The 17863-nt window shown below is 39.3% G+C and overlaps 1 protein-coding gene across 4 annotated transcripts in view; it reads right to left on the bottom strand.

The window, feature by feature from the left end:
* Positions 1-17863, bottom strand: part of QTMAN (queuosine-tRNA mannosyltransferase) — a 336827-nt gene that overhangs the window by 249949 nt on the left and 69015 nt on the right. For 2 of the 4 annotated variants that reach the window (XM_016196526.2, XM_016196528.2), the window contains exon 1: positions 11607-11690. The exons of 1 other annotated variant lie outside the window; for it this stretch is intronic. The gene's annotated coding sequence lies outside the window, so the exon portion shown is untranslated. Of the gene's footprint in view, positions 1-11606; positions 11705-17863 lie in introns of those variants that run through there. One more of the 4 variants, XM_016196527.2, reaches the window with a different exon arrangement.

The raw sequence follows: 17863 nt of genomic DNA, 5'->3' as shown, positions 1-17863 counted from the left end.
CCTAGTTTCCTTCTGATTTATAGGCAAATCTACACTGTACAGAAAACAAGCATTATTTTCTCGTAAAATCATCCTCAAAAATCAATTAGAATATTCAAAATATTCCCTTCTCACTAATGAAAATAAGTTGCTTGCTGAAATGACACTCTTCCATTTCACTGCCTTAAAAATTAAGCTGGCATGGATAATAAAGGTGTTTTCTTACTGGGTATGCTTGGCATTCAAATACTTTTAAAACAAATACTAATCCATAATTAGATTTCACAGCGCAATCTATAGGAAACCGAATTTGTTTTTATTTTTCTGAGAGCAATAGAATTTGATATTAACATTATAAAAGCTATAACACCATCACTTGCATAAACCTATAAACAAACCTACAGATGAATGTTTATTACCCTTTTCTGCCCGATGTTTACCATTCATTCATTTCATAAATATTTCTTGTGTCTACTATTTTTCCATGGTTGCTCTAGGTGCTTGCAGAGAAATTAGGCAACAAAACAAATGTCCTTGTTATCATAGGAATGTCTTTCTAATTGGGGTAAAAAGACAATCACGGAGTAATTGTACATCAGATGATGGCAGGTGCTACAAAGAAAAATAACACAGGGTAATGGCAGATAAAGGTCGCTGGGAACTGGGATTGGGGAAGGACAGCATTTTAAATCGGGCTGTCAGAGAACACCTAGCTGATGACGAGAAGACATCCACACAAAAACCAGAGGGAGAGCAGGAGGGGGCTACGCAGATCTGGATCTAAAGCCTTCCCGGCAGGAGGCACAGCAAGACCCTGAGATGGAATAAGCTTGGCGTGCGCAGAGAGAAGGAAGGTCTGTGCAACTGCAAAGCATAAACAAATTTGCTTTATGCAACAAGCATTTATTGAATGATTACATTCTAAAAATTATGCTGAGTGTTTTGTGATATTAAGATGACCCAAATATAGTTTCTGGCCTCAGGCCTGGATAAAATTACAATACAGAGTGATAAATGTTATAAAACATGTGAGCTGGGTCTCAAAGAGAGACCGATAGCGAGTTCTACTTCAGAAAGATGAACCCAGAGTCCAGAAAGGACAGAGAGCCAAAATTCCAACTACAAAGGCGAGCTGAAGAAATGTGCAGAGACTCTTGGCTCACTCAACAGTCAACCCTATTCTCTTTTTGCATTCTTCCAGAATTCAGCCTAAAATACTTTATTTCCCAGGTGTGGGGGAGGGAGGCACGGCCCACAGTCTTCCAAAATGATGTAGGTGGAAAGATAGCTCAACACTGGAACATGCCCCCTGTTGGGAGCCAAGACACGGCTGTGCAACTCTGAACAAATCAACAACCCACCGGGCTTTGAGCTGACCCACCCCAGGCCCCGGTGTCAGGCCCTGCGTCCAAGCCCTGCAGCCCCAGCCTTCCCCGTCATCTTCAGTCTCAACTACATTTCACGTCTTCCATGCTTCGCTGAAATCTACAGGTATCTTAGTGGCAGCTCTCTACTCAAAACCCTATGTTTATTTCTACAGGAGAAAGAGAGAATTACTTATCAAGAAACAAGACCTCTTATGATTTGGATCAGGCTCTTTCTTTGCCTCAGTGCCTGTCACTCTCACAGACACATTACCATTCCACACAATAGCCTCCTTGCCATTTTTACAAACAGTCCATACACATTCCCACCTCTAAGCAGCTAGTGCTGTTTGTTCTTCTTGGAATCCTTTCACCGTTACCACCTGTCAAATTTCTACATATAGTTCAAGACTCCAGTCAAATTCCTTCTCACCCATGAAGGCTCACACCAAATGCTCACCCATATTTGCCAATCAGGAGCAATTAGCCCTTCAGACCTCAAGTAGAGAGCGACCACAACCCCACCTCCGCTAGGGTTATATAACACGTGTATCTTTCCTACCAGATTTTAGTTCTGTGGCAGCAAAGTTTGTGTACAACTCATGTTTATATCTATACAAAATGAGAGAAGTACCTTGCACACAACAGGCAGTCAATTAATCTATTCTGAATGTTCATCAATAGGCTACAGCAAATCCTCACCTTATGAAGGAGAGGGGAAAAAGAGGTATTCCTGGATTGAAAATTACAGCGGCATCAAAAAGTGAATTGTCACTCAGCCAGCATGGCTCAGTGGTTGAGGGTCGACCCGTGAACCATGAGGTCACTGGTTCGGTCCCAGGTCATGGCACATGCCGGGGTTGTGGGATCGATCCCCAGGGTGGGGCGTGCAAGAGGCAGCCAATCAGTGATGCTTCTCTCTCATCGGTGTTTCCATCTCTCTTTCCCTCTCCCTTTTTCTCTCTCTAAAATCAATAAAAACCTATTTTTTTAAAAAACTGAATTGCCCAGGCATTACTACTGCACTCACCTATTCACCTAAGGTCTACGTCACTGCGGATATCATTCAATGAGAAGATAAAGACAACAGAAAGTGAACTATGTGTGCTATTGAGCAGCATAAACAAATTAAAGAGGAAAGGGGAAAGACAAAGCATCAAGTATCTTTAATAATAGCAAGCATTTCCGAGGGATACTAAAATAATTCATTTAACAAATATTTACTATGTGCCAGATATTATACTGATCACTGAGAACACAAAGGTGAAAATGGTGAGAAATTTTTACATGTAGTATTTTTACATGTAGTATTTTTAAGTGCAAAGTGTTGGCCTATAAATTGCTTCCTAAAGTATGACCAAAAGAACAGCCAAAAGGGACTGACTATCCATACCCAACTCTGAGTCCAAATCTAGGAAACTATCTTTCCTAAGTTGTGATTATGTAGCAACTCTCTCCCACAACGGCTTCTGAATGTTAAAAGGGCTTCCTTTATTTTCAGTGACTATAAACTGCTCAGATAGAAAATTTGAGTTCCAGATAATTGAATACATTCCCTGCTCTGAGATAAGTTCTATCCATGCACAGGTTGTTTTAGTAATTAAGGTACCAGCAACTCTGCCATCATGAATGAAAAGGGAGGAATTTATTAAAATGTTGCCATATAGGGATGTTGTATGGTTATAGTGGATAGTTGTTTGCTTTGTCCTCTGGGGTCAAAATTACAGGCACAGAATGGAAACAAAAAAAGGAGTTCAGGTTGAACACTGGAAGAGCTGTGAGGCACTGATTCACACTGCCACATTACACCCTGACCCATTTCTTCTGCAGATTTTGAAAGAAGAGGTAGCCTGCTTTTTTCTAAGACAGTTTAGGGCAAAGCAAGCAGATATAAAGATGAATTCTTAGTTTCTTTTGGAGATGTTTTCTATTGTACATAACCATTTGCATGTGTATTGGAAAAATATGAAACTGCCCCTCTAAGAATGAAAAGAAATAATATACCCAAAATGCCATCTAAGATAAAATCTGATTTACTGTACCCTTAGCCATGAGGCTTTCAAGGACCTAATAACTCCTTCTTGTAAATCAACATCAATAATATAAATTATCAAATGACCTGTTTGCCTTATGAGTAAATTCAAATTGCTTGTTTCTTTAAAAACTGATATCTTACTGAGTACTACAATATCCTTGTTTAAACAATTGTCTATGCATAGCAATGAAAAGAAATACATTTTTATTCACTCCTGGAATAATGTACTCTAACAAAAGCATTGGTACTAAGTTGTTTTGAGGATCTTCCTATAACCCTTGTAATTGAATATTTTCCACTCAAAGCAGCTTTGACATCTTTACATTGAAGCCCCCTTAACAACAGCAAACAATTCTATAAAACTTAGTCCATAGCCCCTCAAATTAAAAATATTACTCTATCCTTTACATGTATAAATGATTTATGCCAGTGATAGTGACGAATATATTTCTTAATATTCATCCGCCCATTCATTCATTCAACAAGTATTTTATTGAGGGTCTACATCTAGGCGCTGTGCTAACTGTAAAGACACAAAGATGACATAATTATAGCTTCTGCCTCAGACATGGAAACGTAACGTTACGATACCAAAACACATGCAGGCACTGGACGTCGAAAGGGAACCAAGGGCAAGTTGCTATCTAAACCAAGCACCCAGGGAGTTCAAGGGCCCAAGCAACCAGCCACGCACAGTAACTGAGGAAGCACGAAGCACGGCAGACACCTCGCGAAGGCTCACTCCACACTCAGGCCCACCCTGCTCCTCCCTGCCTTCCTCTGACACGGAGGCTGGAAAGCCAAAGAGATTTCTGTCTCACCTGGGAGAAAATGATGGGACACACTTGGGGCCAAGGACACGTAGGTGGAAGTGCCCAAGGGCGGGCATCCCTTTCTAAAGAAAAAGACGGAGCGCCCCATGAAGAGACGGTTTCTGAGCTCCCTTCGCTTTTCTTCCTGCGTCAAAGTAAACACAATTTCTCCAGCTACAAAAGAAAAGTCATCTGTGAAATAAGAAGCAAGCGCTACGTGCTAAGGACGGTGGGGAAGGTAGCTGTTACCTGGATCTCCGATGGCATCAGTTCCCTGTAAACTAACTGCCTCCAAGACTTCCTCTGACGTGAGGCAACAAAACCCTGATTCATGTAAGTCACAGGGCGATTTTCTACTACTTGGAGCCAGAGGCATTTTTACCATTCGAAGAAAGCTATAAAGAAGATCTCTGAGTTACACTATCTATGTCTCTTCCTTCTTTGATTTAGGTTCTGATGTAGTTCTTTTTAGCTAGAAGAAATAAAAACAATTTTGAGTTTGCATGTCCACAAGCATCCTACAATTTTCAGTAATCTACATTACCTCAATAAACATGTTCCAATTTCTCTGTGGAAACCCATTCCTTGCATAGTCATTACAGTGTTTTTATTTCTTTTCCTAACTAAAACCTTCAATCAGCCAAACCTATAAAATAACATTTTTTATAGTAAGACGTAGATAATTCACAGATGCAATATAGACATGCAAATAAATAGCTGAAATTAGGAAGAAAGGGGTAAGGAAGTAGGATGGAGGGAGAAAAGGGTGGAGGAACCCAGCTTGTTTGAAAGTATAAACTATGTTTTTCAGTTTTGTGAGCACTTTATAAAGCAGCTTTATAATAAATGAAAAGGCCACAAGATAAGAGTATTTTTTGAAATAGGAAAGACTCTCCCAACTTGAAATCAGCAATTCTGTTTATGAAAATTTTTCAAACTTGAAAAATATATATCCAACAAATATTATGCATCCAATTCACCACTAACATTATTATATTATTACAATATCCCACCTATCTCTAGCAAATTCCCTAAAGTAATAATTTTTCTCTTTATAAGCGTCCGTTGGACATATTTTAAATGTGCAGTATTCTTGGGATAGTTTCTATAGTACAGTGCTGAAAAGATTCATTAATTTCAATCACCATCAACTCCATACGCCACATGTACTTTTTCTGCCTTTTTTGTTCAAATATATTTCACTGTGGCCATTCAGAGGAAAATTACACATTCCAATAACATTTGAGTTCCTCTCAGTTACACTTTCAGCGGTTCGGGGTAATGACAGAGTAAAGAAGCGTGTTCTTTACAGGCTCTCCTTTTTTTTTCTCATTTTTCATTTGGTAGAATTTCAGCTTTGAATCTCTGGTGCCAAAAAGCAGTGGGTAACATCTAATGCTCTCCCTGACGGCGTCTTACTTTGGAGAGAAGGGGAGCGAGAGTCAGAAGAAATCACTCTCATTCTCAGTTTTTAAAGAGAATCAGCATATGGAATAAGCAATTTTCTGTTATTTTCCTAAAATAGAATTATGAAACCATAATAGGTGGTGGTGGGCTTAGAATTAGAAAATTTTCAACAATCTGAGTATGGGTAGGGGCTAAAGGGGTGACATTCTCGAAAGTCCTAGGCCTTAATTCTCACTGAAATCACTAAAAGAAAATAAAAATCCCATTTATTCATAAAACCTGGGGTCTATCTATTCCTTGGCATCATTCATAGGTAGAGGCTTCCTCCGTCAACAAGACAAAAGCTACATTCTCTTACAAAACTGATAATTAGTTAGATAACATAAATGCCCTCGTTTTAAAACTAATATTTAAAGACAATCTACAACAATCCATAGGAATTAAAAAGAATATTCAGAGAATGAGAAGTCTCCTTTGTTTATATCATCTCAACGTCAATTTCATCCACAGTTATCTCCTTCAAAACAAAGATTTCTAGGGCCCTTACCTGATAGGAAGTCCTTTTCTCTCAGGCCCATTTTTATCTGGCTATCTTTGTAGGTGCACTGAAGGCTGAGTTTACAATAAACTGAACAGACAGCATACAAAAAGCTTTTAGAACTCTACCATATGGTCCAGGGAAGGGAACAATCTGGACAATCCCCATTTCAATCTGCACGCTTGTCCACCTCTATAACACATTATACCCCTGTAATAAAATATTAAGATGAAGACGTAAAAGTGAAAATAGTCTATCTTTAGCATTACCAGGCAACCACACTTCAGGAAATTTAACGATAAACTTAATAAACATTTACTTTAATTTATATTCTGAAATTCTGGTATTCAACACCCGGCATACGAACCTAGGCCACTATTCGCTAAAAACAGTATTTCGGCAGGGGTGTGTGTGAGTATTCAACTTGTGCCTCAGAAATTTGGAAGGGAAAAAACAAAACAAAATACTTTTACAAGGGGCATATTGGCAGGGGCTGATGTAACAGATGACACATTCTTGGAAATCAAATAAAAGCAATAGGGAAATACCCATTGTTGCCTGGTGAAGGCCTAATCACATGGACACAGCTGGAACCAATGTAGATCAGTCATTAATAAAACTGTATTGTAGGAGCCACTTTTTGATGCATTTCAATTGCTGCCGTAGCCAAATCTCTGAATTTCTTTGTCTGGTGTTAGTAAGATTGTTTTACTGGGAAATATAAGAAGATTTAGGACAGGGAGGAAGGAAACCTGCTCTCATGCTAAAAGGGAGACTAGCGCAGAAAGCTAAATGTCACTTTACCTTGCAATCGACTTACACTCAGCAGCTTAAAATATGCAGCGTAAACGTGGAAAGGGGGAACTCATATGGCACTATGGGTAAAAAGTGAGCAGTGTGAGATGCCACAGAAAACATATGAAATAGTTGTGAAAGTATTCTACAGAATGATAATATAGGTGTCGGGCAGGGGAAGTTAAAATGTATCAAAAGTGGGGGGGGGGCTCAAACAACGGAATTAACAGATACCCTTTCATGCAGTACTCTCCGCAGAGTTTTATTACTAATAGTTTTGACCGCAGAAACTTAGAAATCACTATTTGTTATTACATGTTACCAATATTTGATATCAAATAAGATATTCAAATCACCTACCCAGGAGTCATGTTTAAAATATGTACTGATATACAAATCAAATAAAATATTAGTTATAATCATTTTGAATATAACAAAATCCTAGTTAATATAATAAATTTAGTATTTATCCAACTCTGCTGTCATCCCTTAATACATTTATTTTTCCATGTTTCTACAATTATGATGATTAAGTTACTATATCATAATTCCTGCAAACTGTTTAATATCAAACATAATGATATAATATCTCTGATATGTGTACTGAATTAAACAAAACTGCAGAATTTATTACATGCGAAAATGAAAAACTAAACAGCACTGACCCCCAAAAAACTGCTCCAACATTGCTGGTCTTCAATATATTTCTACTATGCCTCTGTGTATAGTTAGGATAAACAAGTAAACAGGACAATTCATGCTGCAATTCCTAAGTCAGTGAAAGATATATTCCTACCACAGAAAAGATAAAGGGCCTAACTGCAAATAAAAATTATACCACTGGAGAAAATGTAGTTAAGGTCAATAAATAGTATACAATAAGCATTATTCTACTTATGTAAACATAAAGAATGAAAGAGTTTTTGGTCCATGTTATCTTTAACCACCAATACTAAGATTATCAGACCTTGGAACAGAGGATTCAAGACAGGGAGTCACGCACTTAACCGCCTCAAGAGAAAAAAAGAAAAGAAAGTTTCACTGGCATTCCTTCTGAAAAATGTCATAATTCTGGAACTTAAAATGTTGACCTAAAGATTTAATTGATATAACTTAAGGGCATCTCTCCCAGATTCATTTCAGATGCTCTACAGAAAAAGCCACTTAAATACAAGTTAGCAAAACAGCACTGGGGAATGGAGAAGCATAGCATTTAATACAGGTGCATCATATACAAAGCAATTTGAGTATTTGTTTGTTTTGTGAAAGTAATGAGCCAATATGTTGCTGAATCTGTGTTGAGAATGAGAGAAAATAACAGGTGAGTTTATTTAATGCATACTTCTGATATACCTGTTTTAGAAAACCTTTGAATGATTTTAAAGCATTTTCTAAATTAAAAATAAATCTCTGGAAAAACAACTGTTAAGCTGCACAAGTTTGTGTTCATGCACTATATAAATATTGTATTTCCCAGTATATATGGCATATAAAAATGTTTTACATTAATAATTCTAACACGAAGTACTGTTTACTTTCTTTTCAGTCACATTTGTTGCACTGTTACAAAAATACATGAGTTTTTCCTCCCAAAGTAATTTCTTATTGCCAAAAATCACTAACTGACAATTTTTAAAAATATAAATCAGTGAAAATAATATCACTCTCCTCCTAAGAAAACATACTCTGCCTTTTTAATTATCTTATCTTGATTGCAAAACACTAATTTTTAAAATAGGTCACCTGAAAATAAATCATTTGGTTTTGCTTAATACAACAGAAAACATTTACATTTAGAGGAACATTCTATGAAATTTCATAGAATGCTTACTCATAGTGAAAATTGAATCTGCTCAAATTATCACCTAAAAATCATAATGCTACATTTTCACACACCTTGTAATAGCAGGTCACTAACTATAATTTAGAGAGTGTTGGGAAAGACAAAAACACTTCTGTTTTATCTTGCATTCTGATTTCAAGAAACAATTTTAAGGCACCTCCTTATATTTAATGGAAATTCATCTGGTTATCTAGCAACAGTTATCAGACTGATGAGTATTCAATTTGTAAAAGATATGAACTACCCTGAATTTTAAACAAAAATAGAAAACAATGGCAGACTTTCTGGTCTCAACAAGAGAGAGCTTGGCATAAAAAATCCATACAATATAAGCAAATATCATTCAAGAGTTTCTGTTCAAATATCAAGCTGTGGAGCAAGACAAGATTCCAACCAGTCAAAATTACTGTGTCAGAATGACCAAAGTTAGCAATATTCAGAAGGGTTTTCTGAAAAGTGTGGCAAAAATGCAACTGTGAGGGAAATCTCTAAGAGAGCTGGAAAAGGCAGATTTAGCACAGGCTTCTATAAGGAACAATGCCACTCACTAAATGTGAAAATTGTGAGTAGAATGATGTTCCTATTTAAGAAAAAAATATTGTTTTCATAATGGTGGTCTTTGTAAAGAAAGGGGAAGACAAGGGAAAAGAAATGTAAGAACAGGAAAGACGGAGGCTGCATGCCTTCCTCTGATGATGCTGGGAGGGTAGACCCTCTGGCTTCTGAAACCACCGCCAGAACCAAGCTACACAAAACGCTTGGCTGCCATCCTAGAACAGTGCCAGGCTGTTTTTTATTTTTGTGCTAGACTCCCTCAATTGAGACAGGGTGGGATTGTCACTTTGATGCACTTAGAGAACAAAGAATAATATGCAGGGGTGAGGGGGATTTTCTGCCCCTTTAAAGTCAGGTTAGCATTTGGTTTTCCTTGACAAGTCTTGAAAAGACCCAAGAAACAAAAGTTATGCTGAAGAATGGATCAATAGCTTAAAGAAATTAGCGTGAGTGCATTATTGTCGACAGTTTAAAAGCCATGTGAGAGATTAACATTTGGAAAAAATCAGACTTAAAAGGAGTCTAAGTCATATATACGTACCTGTTTAAGAGGCCAGAGACCAAGAAATACATGACTCATAATCACATAATCTTATTTAAATTCTAATAGTATAAAGGAAAGCCATACAATCTGGCAAAAAGGAACTAATGTAAGCGTTATAATTTTTAGGTCACTCTTCAGAAACAACTATGTCAGCTGCTATTCTGACCTTGATTTCTCCAAAATTAAATAATCTGATGAAAAGATTATAACATTAGAATCTGAATATTTTATGCCTTTACAGGGAAAGAGGTGATAAACTATCAGAAATGTTTAAAGGATTAAACCACAAATCATCTACGAAGTTGCCACAGACACAAACAGGAAAACCGTCTCTTCTATCCTACTCAATTCTGTACGACAAACAAAGCGAACACAAGTGAGGATGCCAAGTGTGCGATGCTGCAAACTTCAACTCAATGTACTCCCCGAATCCGGTCACGAAAACACCAATAAGCCGTGAGCTCCTGGCGGGATGGCCTTTTTCTCTCTAACGCACAAGTTAAGTAGAGGTAGAGGTCCATTTTCTACAAACCAAATGCAAAGGCAGAATGCACTGTGACAAGCCCGGACCGCATGCTGGCACACTTTACACTAAGCTCAGTATCATCTAGAAGCACATGCCTCTCTCCCTGCCAGTCGGGGGGGAAAGTTGTGAAACTAATGCAGTGTTGATGAAAAGCACCAAAGGTCTACGAGTCCCTTCCTCCTGCACATCTCCACTGAATCAGCTGTTACAAGAAGACCAACAGCTGGTTCCAGAAATAGCAAGAACGACGGCACTTGTCTTCTCAGATGTTCCACGTGGAGGCCGTGAGCATTTACCACCTGAGCCTATGTAATCTCTGACAGAATGGGCCCCTGCCCAGTTTTGTTCACGGCCACGGATTCTGACGGCAAGTCACAAATGTGGTTGGGAAAGGCGATGGGGGAGGGAGAGCCTGGGGGAGAAACCAAGCGAGAACAGTGGCCAAACTTCAAACAATATCCATGCTTCTGTTATTATGCAAATGAGTGCCCCTGACAACACTCAGGTACAGTGACTTCCTCTGGGTGGCAAGGGGAAGTCTGACATAATCAGAGAACGCACTATGTCGCTCCTCGCAGTTCTCCAATTCCGATCTTTCCTCGGGGACATGCTGCTGATGCTGTGACCACGTGGACGCCCGCGGGTGCAGGCAAGGCATGCACGCACCGCCAACGCGGGCCAGGGACGCTGGCTGGCCGGCTGCCTTTAGTTCCACGAGGAATGAGGCAAAACCAGGGGCAAGAAGGATGGGAGGCGCAGAGGAAGCTCGCCCATGGCCTGCTTTCTTCTGTTTACTAATGATGCGGATGAAATGGGGGGAAATCGAGAAAAAGCAGCCAAGCGGCTGAATGACAAAGAAAGATGAAAGGCGTTAAATGTGTGTAACTTGGCTGACAACCAAGGAACAATATGAGAGCTGTCCACAACTCTCCAAAGTATATACATAAAAAGAAGAGCTGGGAATTTTTATCTACAATAGAAGTGTGAATATATGAAATAATAATGAGGTAAAGTAAAAATAAAGAAACTTGACTTCAAGCGGCACAGGAGGTAATCTGGTAAAACTTAAGAAAGGCTGCTTCCTTCTCCTTAGAAATATTTATCATCTGACTGACTCCCACTGCAGTAAAGCGTAGCTGATGGGGAAAAGCACATACTGCCAGAGGACCGAACTGATGGAGAAATAAAAATGAAGCACCGTTGCTTACCTGATGATCCAGATATACCGATGTCTCTCTTTACATACGTCCAATCTGACCAATGCAGAGGTACCTGTGAGATCACGAAGGGCATGGTTAAGCTGTTATCTTCCAAATAAACCCAGCCTGAATTGTTTTTTGTGTTTTTTTTAAATATATCTTTATTGATTTCAGAGAGAGGAAAGGAGAGGGAGAGAGAGACAGAAACATCAATGATGAGAGAGTCATTGATCGGGCCCACACCCGGGCATGTGCCCTGACCGGGAATCAAACCCCGATTGCCTGGATCCCAGGTTGATGCTGAACCACTGAGCCACACCCGGCTGAGCCCCAGCCTGAATTCTGAATCCTGACCAGGACAAGACTTTATCTGAATGGCCTAGCAGCCTGATTCTTGGATATCCCAAGATGGAAGAAGAACCTTCCAAAACAGAAATGTTCTGAGTCTTAACTAATAAGAGCTTTTTTCTGTCTTTCCAAGGATTTCCCAAATCAATTATAATGTAAAAAAAATAATAATAATTCATATTAGAGGTCCTTAGCCTTGGTACATGGGCGGCCTTCAGAAGCCTATACACTCCTGAACGATACATGTAAAATGTGTGGGTTTATGTGAATGGATATCTATCTCTCTGTAGAGAAGGTCAACAGTTTGTCAGATTTGCAAAAAGGTCCATAATCCAGAAAACTGTCAAGAACCTTTGATGAGGATGGTCTAAAATCTCAGAGGCAGGCTGGGGTGCACATAGATAATCAGCCCAGGATTGGGGTTTGCACCCCAGGGAAACAGAGGGGGTACATAGGCACTTGTAGATCTGGGGTAAATACCTTAAGAACAGTACTTTCTGGGAGCGCATTCCATCCGCTTTCCACTGTTACTTAACTTACACAGCCCTGTGTTCTCTGAAAACCACGCACAGTAAAGAGAAAAGATGTTACCATATACCCAGGGGTGGATATTGTGACATTCCTGTTCTGTATATATAAAAATCAGGATCCTTGGGTATACGGATACAAACAAGGTCAAAACTAACATAGTAACTCATCCAAAAGGATCCTTTATGACAAGCAAAAAGGAGGAGCCAGCAAAGCCAAAAGAAGTGTGGCTCCCAAACAGTTTACATAGCACCAAATCACAGGATGACCCAACACATCTTTTAAAAGAATTATTTCAAACAGTAATCACAGACTCAGAATAACCTATATTAGAAAGAAACCAGGTCAGAGAACCTTCCAGGCACCAACTCTGAATAAGACAGGAAAGCAGTCACAGCAACAGGGAGGGTCCTGAATGTCACCTAAAAAAAAAAAAGGTTAAGGGAGAAAGAAAGGCTAGGAAGACATAAATCAAGCTGCGGAGAGGGGGGACTTCAGAGATGGCTTCTTTGAAATAATGACCATGTAGTATATTCTCTCAAAGAATAGTTAACCTCCTGAGCAGCTCCCAGGCACTGCAGTAGGTGCTGGGAATTCAGCAGAGAACAAGACACAGTTTGCCCCGCTGGAGCTTAAATTTGGGGAGGGGAGAGCGGATGCAGGGAGATTGGTATATCAGCAGTATCATTTCAAGTGTGATTCATGAGATGAAACAAGAAAACAAGATGATGTGACCCAGGCATGGGAGACTGGCCTACATCTATCTAGCACGTCACAGTGATGCTCACTCCAATTCTCAAAGGTGGTCAGGATCTTAGAAAGTACCACAGGGAGAGCTAGTCAGACCTGTTCATGGCAGAGATGGGGACAGGAAAGCTAGTCTGGAGGACAAAGTATCGCAACCTCATTATCTCCAAACATCAAAATACACATGCCTAGACTGAGTCATGATTTTATGATACATGCTCTGCCTTTGGAAGAGAAACCTGAGAACAAGTAACAGAACAGCATTTCTGAATCTTTTAAAAAACTGGCTGAGGGCACTTTGTACCCTTAATAGTTAACAAAGGACCACATTTGATCCAAATTCTTGGCTAATTCCATTCTATTGAAAGAATGTTGTGTTTTGCTTCTACAGACAAATCGAATCAATTTCTGCTATCAAAGAAAAGCGGGGAGAGGGGGGAGGCATGGTAACCAGCCCCCAAGAGGTCCCCCAAATCCTCACCTCATGGAATTCATGCCTCTGTGTAGTCCCCTCTCTCACTGTATCAGGGCGGGTCTGAATGAAAAACAACGCGGTGGAAGTAATGCTGTCTGACTTCTGAGGCCAGGTCCTAAAAGATGCTGCACCTACCCCTCGCTCGTTCCGGGTGAAGCCCACTGTTAGTGGTCCATGTGACCTCTTGCAAAATAGCCAGAATCAACTTAACAGCATTATACGTGAGACATTTTTTAAAACAGATCATCTAGGCTGCTCAAATATTCAGGTGACTATTGCCCTGGGTAACACCTTGACTGTGACTCATGAAAGAGATCAAGAGCCAGGACCGTTTCTAGCACGCACCCTAGCTCCCTGTATTACAGAGCCTCGAAAGCTAAAACTACATTTGCCAATGCACCTGCATCAGGCCGGCCCTCTACGGGGGACTCAGATTCAACGAACCAGACAAATACACACAGCGCTTGGAAAGAAGTGAGCAAACCAAGGTGGTAACCACCTATGCAATGAGATCGAACCTTGGTCAGACAGTTTGTCCTTCTGACAAAGAGATAATCTTACTGAGTGATCCCTAGTATCTTAGGTTCCAAGTAGCACGTGACGCTGGATTTTTCTACTAGAATAGTAAAACTGGGTGTTTCTCTTCACTCGTGTTGTTCTTAGCTCATGAACGGTCAGGTTTGGATCCTCGGTGCTTCCCGAAATTAAGCAGTGTGGGGCATCTCCCTTTTGCTCACACGGGCTAGCTGTGTGAGAACCACTCTGTCACACGCGAATTCTCCCCTCTCACAACAAACACCTTCCCTTCTATTTCACAGGGGCCCCCTTCTGTTCCATCACTCCCCCCTCTAGTGTACACTCCGCCCTATCACCATGCCCTTTCTAAACACTCACTTCATCAGGCTCCTCCTCTTCTCCACCTTCAGTCCTTCCTGTCCACTGGCTGCCTCTCCTTCATCGTTAGCACACTTCTGTCAACTCCACCAGCTATGCCTGTCGAGCTTCATAAGGCAATCATACAGGCTCACTGTCTTCACCTCAGCTTTCATTCAGTGCTCAGCCACCACAACCTGGCTTCCTTAGTCATCACTCCACTGAAACAGCCATTGTTGGCAAAAAACAAGTAATTGGCTGTTTTCATTCCTCACACTGCTAGAATGTGGCATTTGGCATCCCACCCACCAGCCTTTGTGAAATTCCCTTCCATTGCTTTTCAGGGCATGACCGCCTTGCAACGGTCCTCTGGCCTATGGGTTTTCACTATTTTGCCCCGGCTTCTTTTCTAGGAATTCCCTAGGGTTTTATCCTTAAAGATATTATGATTTCATTCTGTCCCCGACTTCAAGAGTTCAATTACCATTTATATATTCACTGATCATTCCCAAACCCAAACCTTTCCCCTACCTCCCTTTTCATAACACAAACTTGTAATTTCTCTCTGCCTATGATGAGATGCAGCTAGCTTTATCAATTGCTGAAAAATATAAAAACCCCTCCCTAACTTAAACGGACAAATTTAAAAGTAGTTATACTATATAACTGTGCTGTCCAATACTGTGACCACTAGTCACATGAGCTTATTGGGCGCTTGCAATGTGGCTAGTCCAAACTGAGATGAGCTATAAGTATAATATACACAGCAGATTTAAACATAAGACTCTAAAATATCTCAATAATTTTATATTGATTACATGCTGAAATGACAATAATTTTGACATATTGGGTTAAATAAAGTATATTAGCAAAATTAATCAAACATTTTTCTTTTTACTTAATGTGGCCATTAGAAAATTTTAAATTATTGCATTATAATTCTATTGAACAGTGATGCTCTACACACACAAAAAGAACATGAAAAAAATATGTACACACTATTCTCAACTAACAAGGAAAGGAAAAAAAGAGAATTGATTTTTTTTTTCTCTCAAGTCACCCTCACATTTTGTCCTGGAATCAAGACTTATAAGGTTCCCTAAATCTCAAAATTATAATGTCAAAAATACTAAATTGTACCCTATAAAATCAAACATAATCACAACTATATCACAGAAATACAAATAGCTAACATTGATGAGCTATCTGCAACTATCTAACATAATTTAATGATCACATCTCTTAAGTAGAAAATATTGTTACTTCCCACCTAACAAAGTTAAGAAACCAAAGGCAGAAAGAAGTCACATAACTTGCCTAAGGCCACGTTCTTAGGCCTCAAACCCAGGCAACCTAGCTTTACAGCCCATACTCTCAATCACTACCTTTTACTGACTCAACAAAAGTAAAATTTAAAAGAGCAAATTATTATTGAAACTACATTATTATTGAAACTATACACTCAACTAAGATCAAAAAACATCAAATTACATAAAACCAAGTATAAATACAAATATAAGAGCTCACAGAAAATGGAAATTTAGAAGCAAAACCAGGTAGAGTACAAGGAGGAAATAATGAAAGGAGACACAAAGGAATCTACTCTGAGCCCAACATGTCCAAATGAGAGTTCCTCAAAAGAACAAGAAAACATGACTGTGTGGACATGAAAACAGTACTGGCCTTGGAAACAGGGCGTGCCCAGGAAGGCCAGGGAGGAAAATCAGGCCTTGATTCATAACCATGGAACCTTCCAGAGCCTTGCAGGTAATTCTGCTTCACAAATTTGCAGGGAGATACAGGGGATGTTAGTTCTTGAACTAACCTCAATGTTTCAAAAAAATTACAGAAATACCTCATATCTGAGTAAGGCTATACATTGTATATTTTTTAATGTAATTTGGCATTTTTTAGAAATTCCAAAATACAATGCTCACAGGGTAAAAACATAAATCAATACATGAGCAAAAATAAATATGTTGATTACATATGTTTACATATCTCTAAAAGGATACACAAAAAAACAATAACACTGGTTAAATGTGAATTTAAAAAGTGAGTATTAAGGGACTAGGATATATACGAGAGAGATTTCATAGCCCTTGAACTTTTTGAATTTCAACCAAGTGAACATAGTAACTAATTCAAAAGTTCTAAAGTAATCTTAAAGTCTGTCCAAAAATTTTAAAAGAGTGGCACTGAATAGGAAAAGGTATGTTAGGGACTTCCAGCCTCACCCTTACCCTCTGTACCCCACTGTCCACCTCCAGAGATGCACAGCAAACAGGCACACAGAGGCCATTTCAATTAGGAGACGATGATGCTCAAATCCTCTATCTCTAGGGGCCTAAGTGCTTAAAGGCATCCAAAAGGCAGACAGAAGTACCTAAAACAACAACAAAAGTAAAAAAAAAATTCTACAAGCTATCAATAGGGAAATATATTTCATAATTTTTAAATTATTTAAGGGGGGGGATCTGTTTGGAAGTTAGAGATTCCAAAAGATCCGTTAGATGAAGCTCCCCAGAGCTAGGAGTCTATTACACTCTTCGCTCAACATTTGCAAACCAGATTACCTAGTCTCCAACCTAAGACAGCAACCTTTAATCCTTTGCTTTTGAATGGGAAGATGTTCTATGACCCCTGTCATCTCCGTGACCACACGTGATGCTGCTGACTGGCCAGGGGAGTGGCCCATTCCTTCCTCCTTGGAAGGGTCTCCTCGCAAAGCTGTAGAGCTCTCAAGAGCCTGGCTGTCCAGAAAATGCGCCACACTTCTTGCTCAGGGAGATAACAAGCTCTTTCCTTTAAATTTCTCACAGGTCAGAACTTTTCACAAAATCCACACCCAAAAAATGGCTTATTCACACTCACTTTCTTTGTATTGCCATCATTCGTTGTCTTCATTTTTAACTTAGTGGTATTTTTAGGCAAATGAAATGAAATACAGTCAGCTTTCCTCATCTGCCTCGGCTCCCCTCTTCATCTTCTGGGACCCAACTCAAGTGATCCTTTAACAACTATTTCTTTCACACCAAACTAGATACGGTATCTCCCTGAAGCTTACCAATCTAGCCTCGAGGCATATTTCTTAAATAAAAGCAGTAGATCTTTGGTAAACCTAAAATTTGCATACTAAAGGAACAAATCAACTATCAAAGGACCTAGTATATATAACAGTTGCTCACCTCTGAGCAGAGTTTAAAATGCATTTCAATTTATTAATTTTTTTAAAGAAACAGCTATTGACTTTTTCCCTTTGCAAAATACTATGTTTAACGGCCTAGTTAAATTA

This window comes from Miniopterus natalensis, chromosome 8 (genome assembly GCF_054644295.1).
Source record: "Miniopterus natalensis isolate mMinNat1 chromosome 8, mMinNat1.hap1, whole genome shotgun sequence".
In the NCBI taxonomy this organism is placed as follows: Eukaryota; Metazoa; Chordata; class Mammalia; order Chiroptera; family Miniopteridae; genus Miniopterus; species Miniopterus natalensis.
Note: the sequence above shows the minus strand (reverse complement) of the source record. Positions and strands in the feature narration are given on the sequence as shown.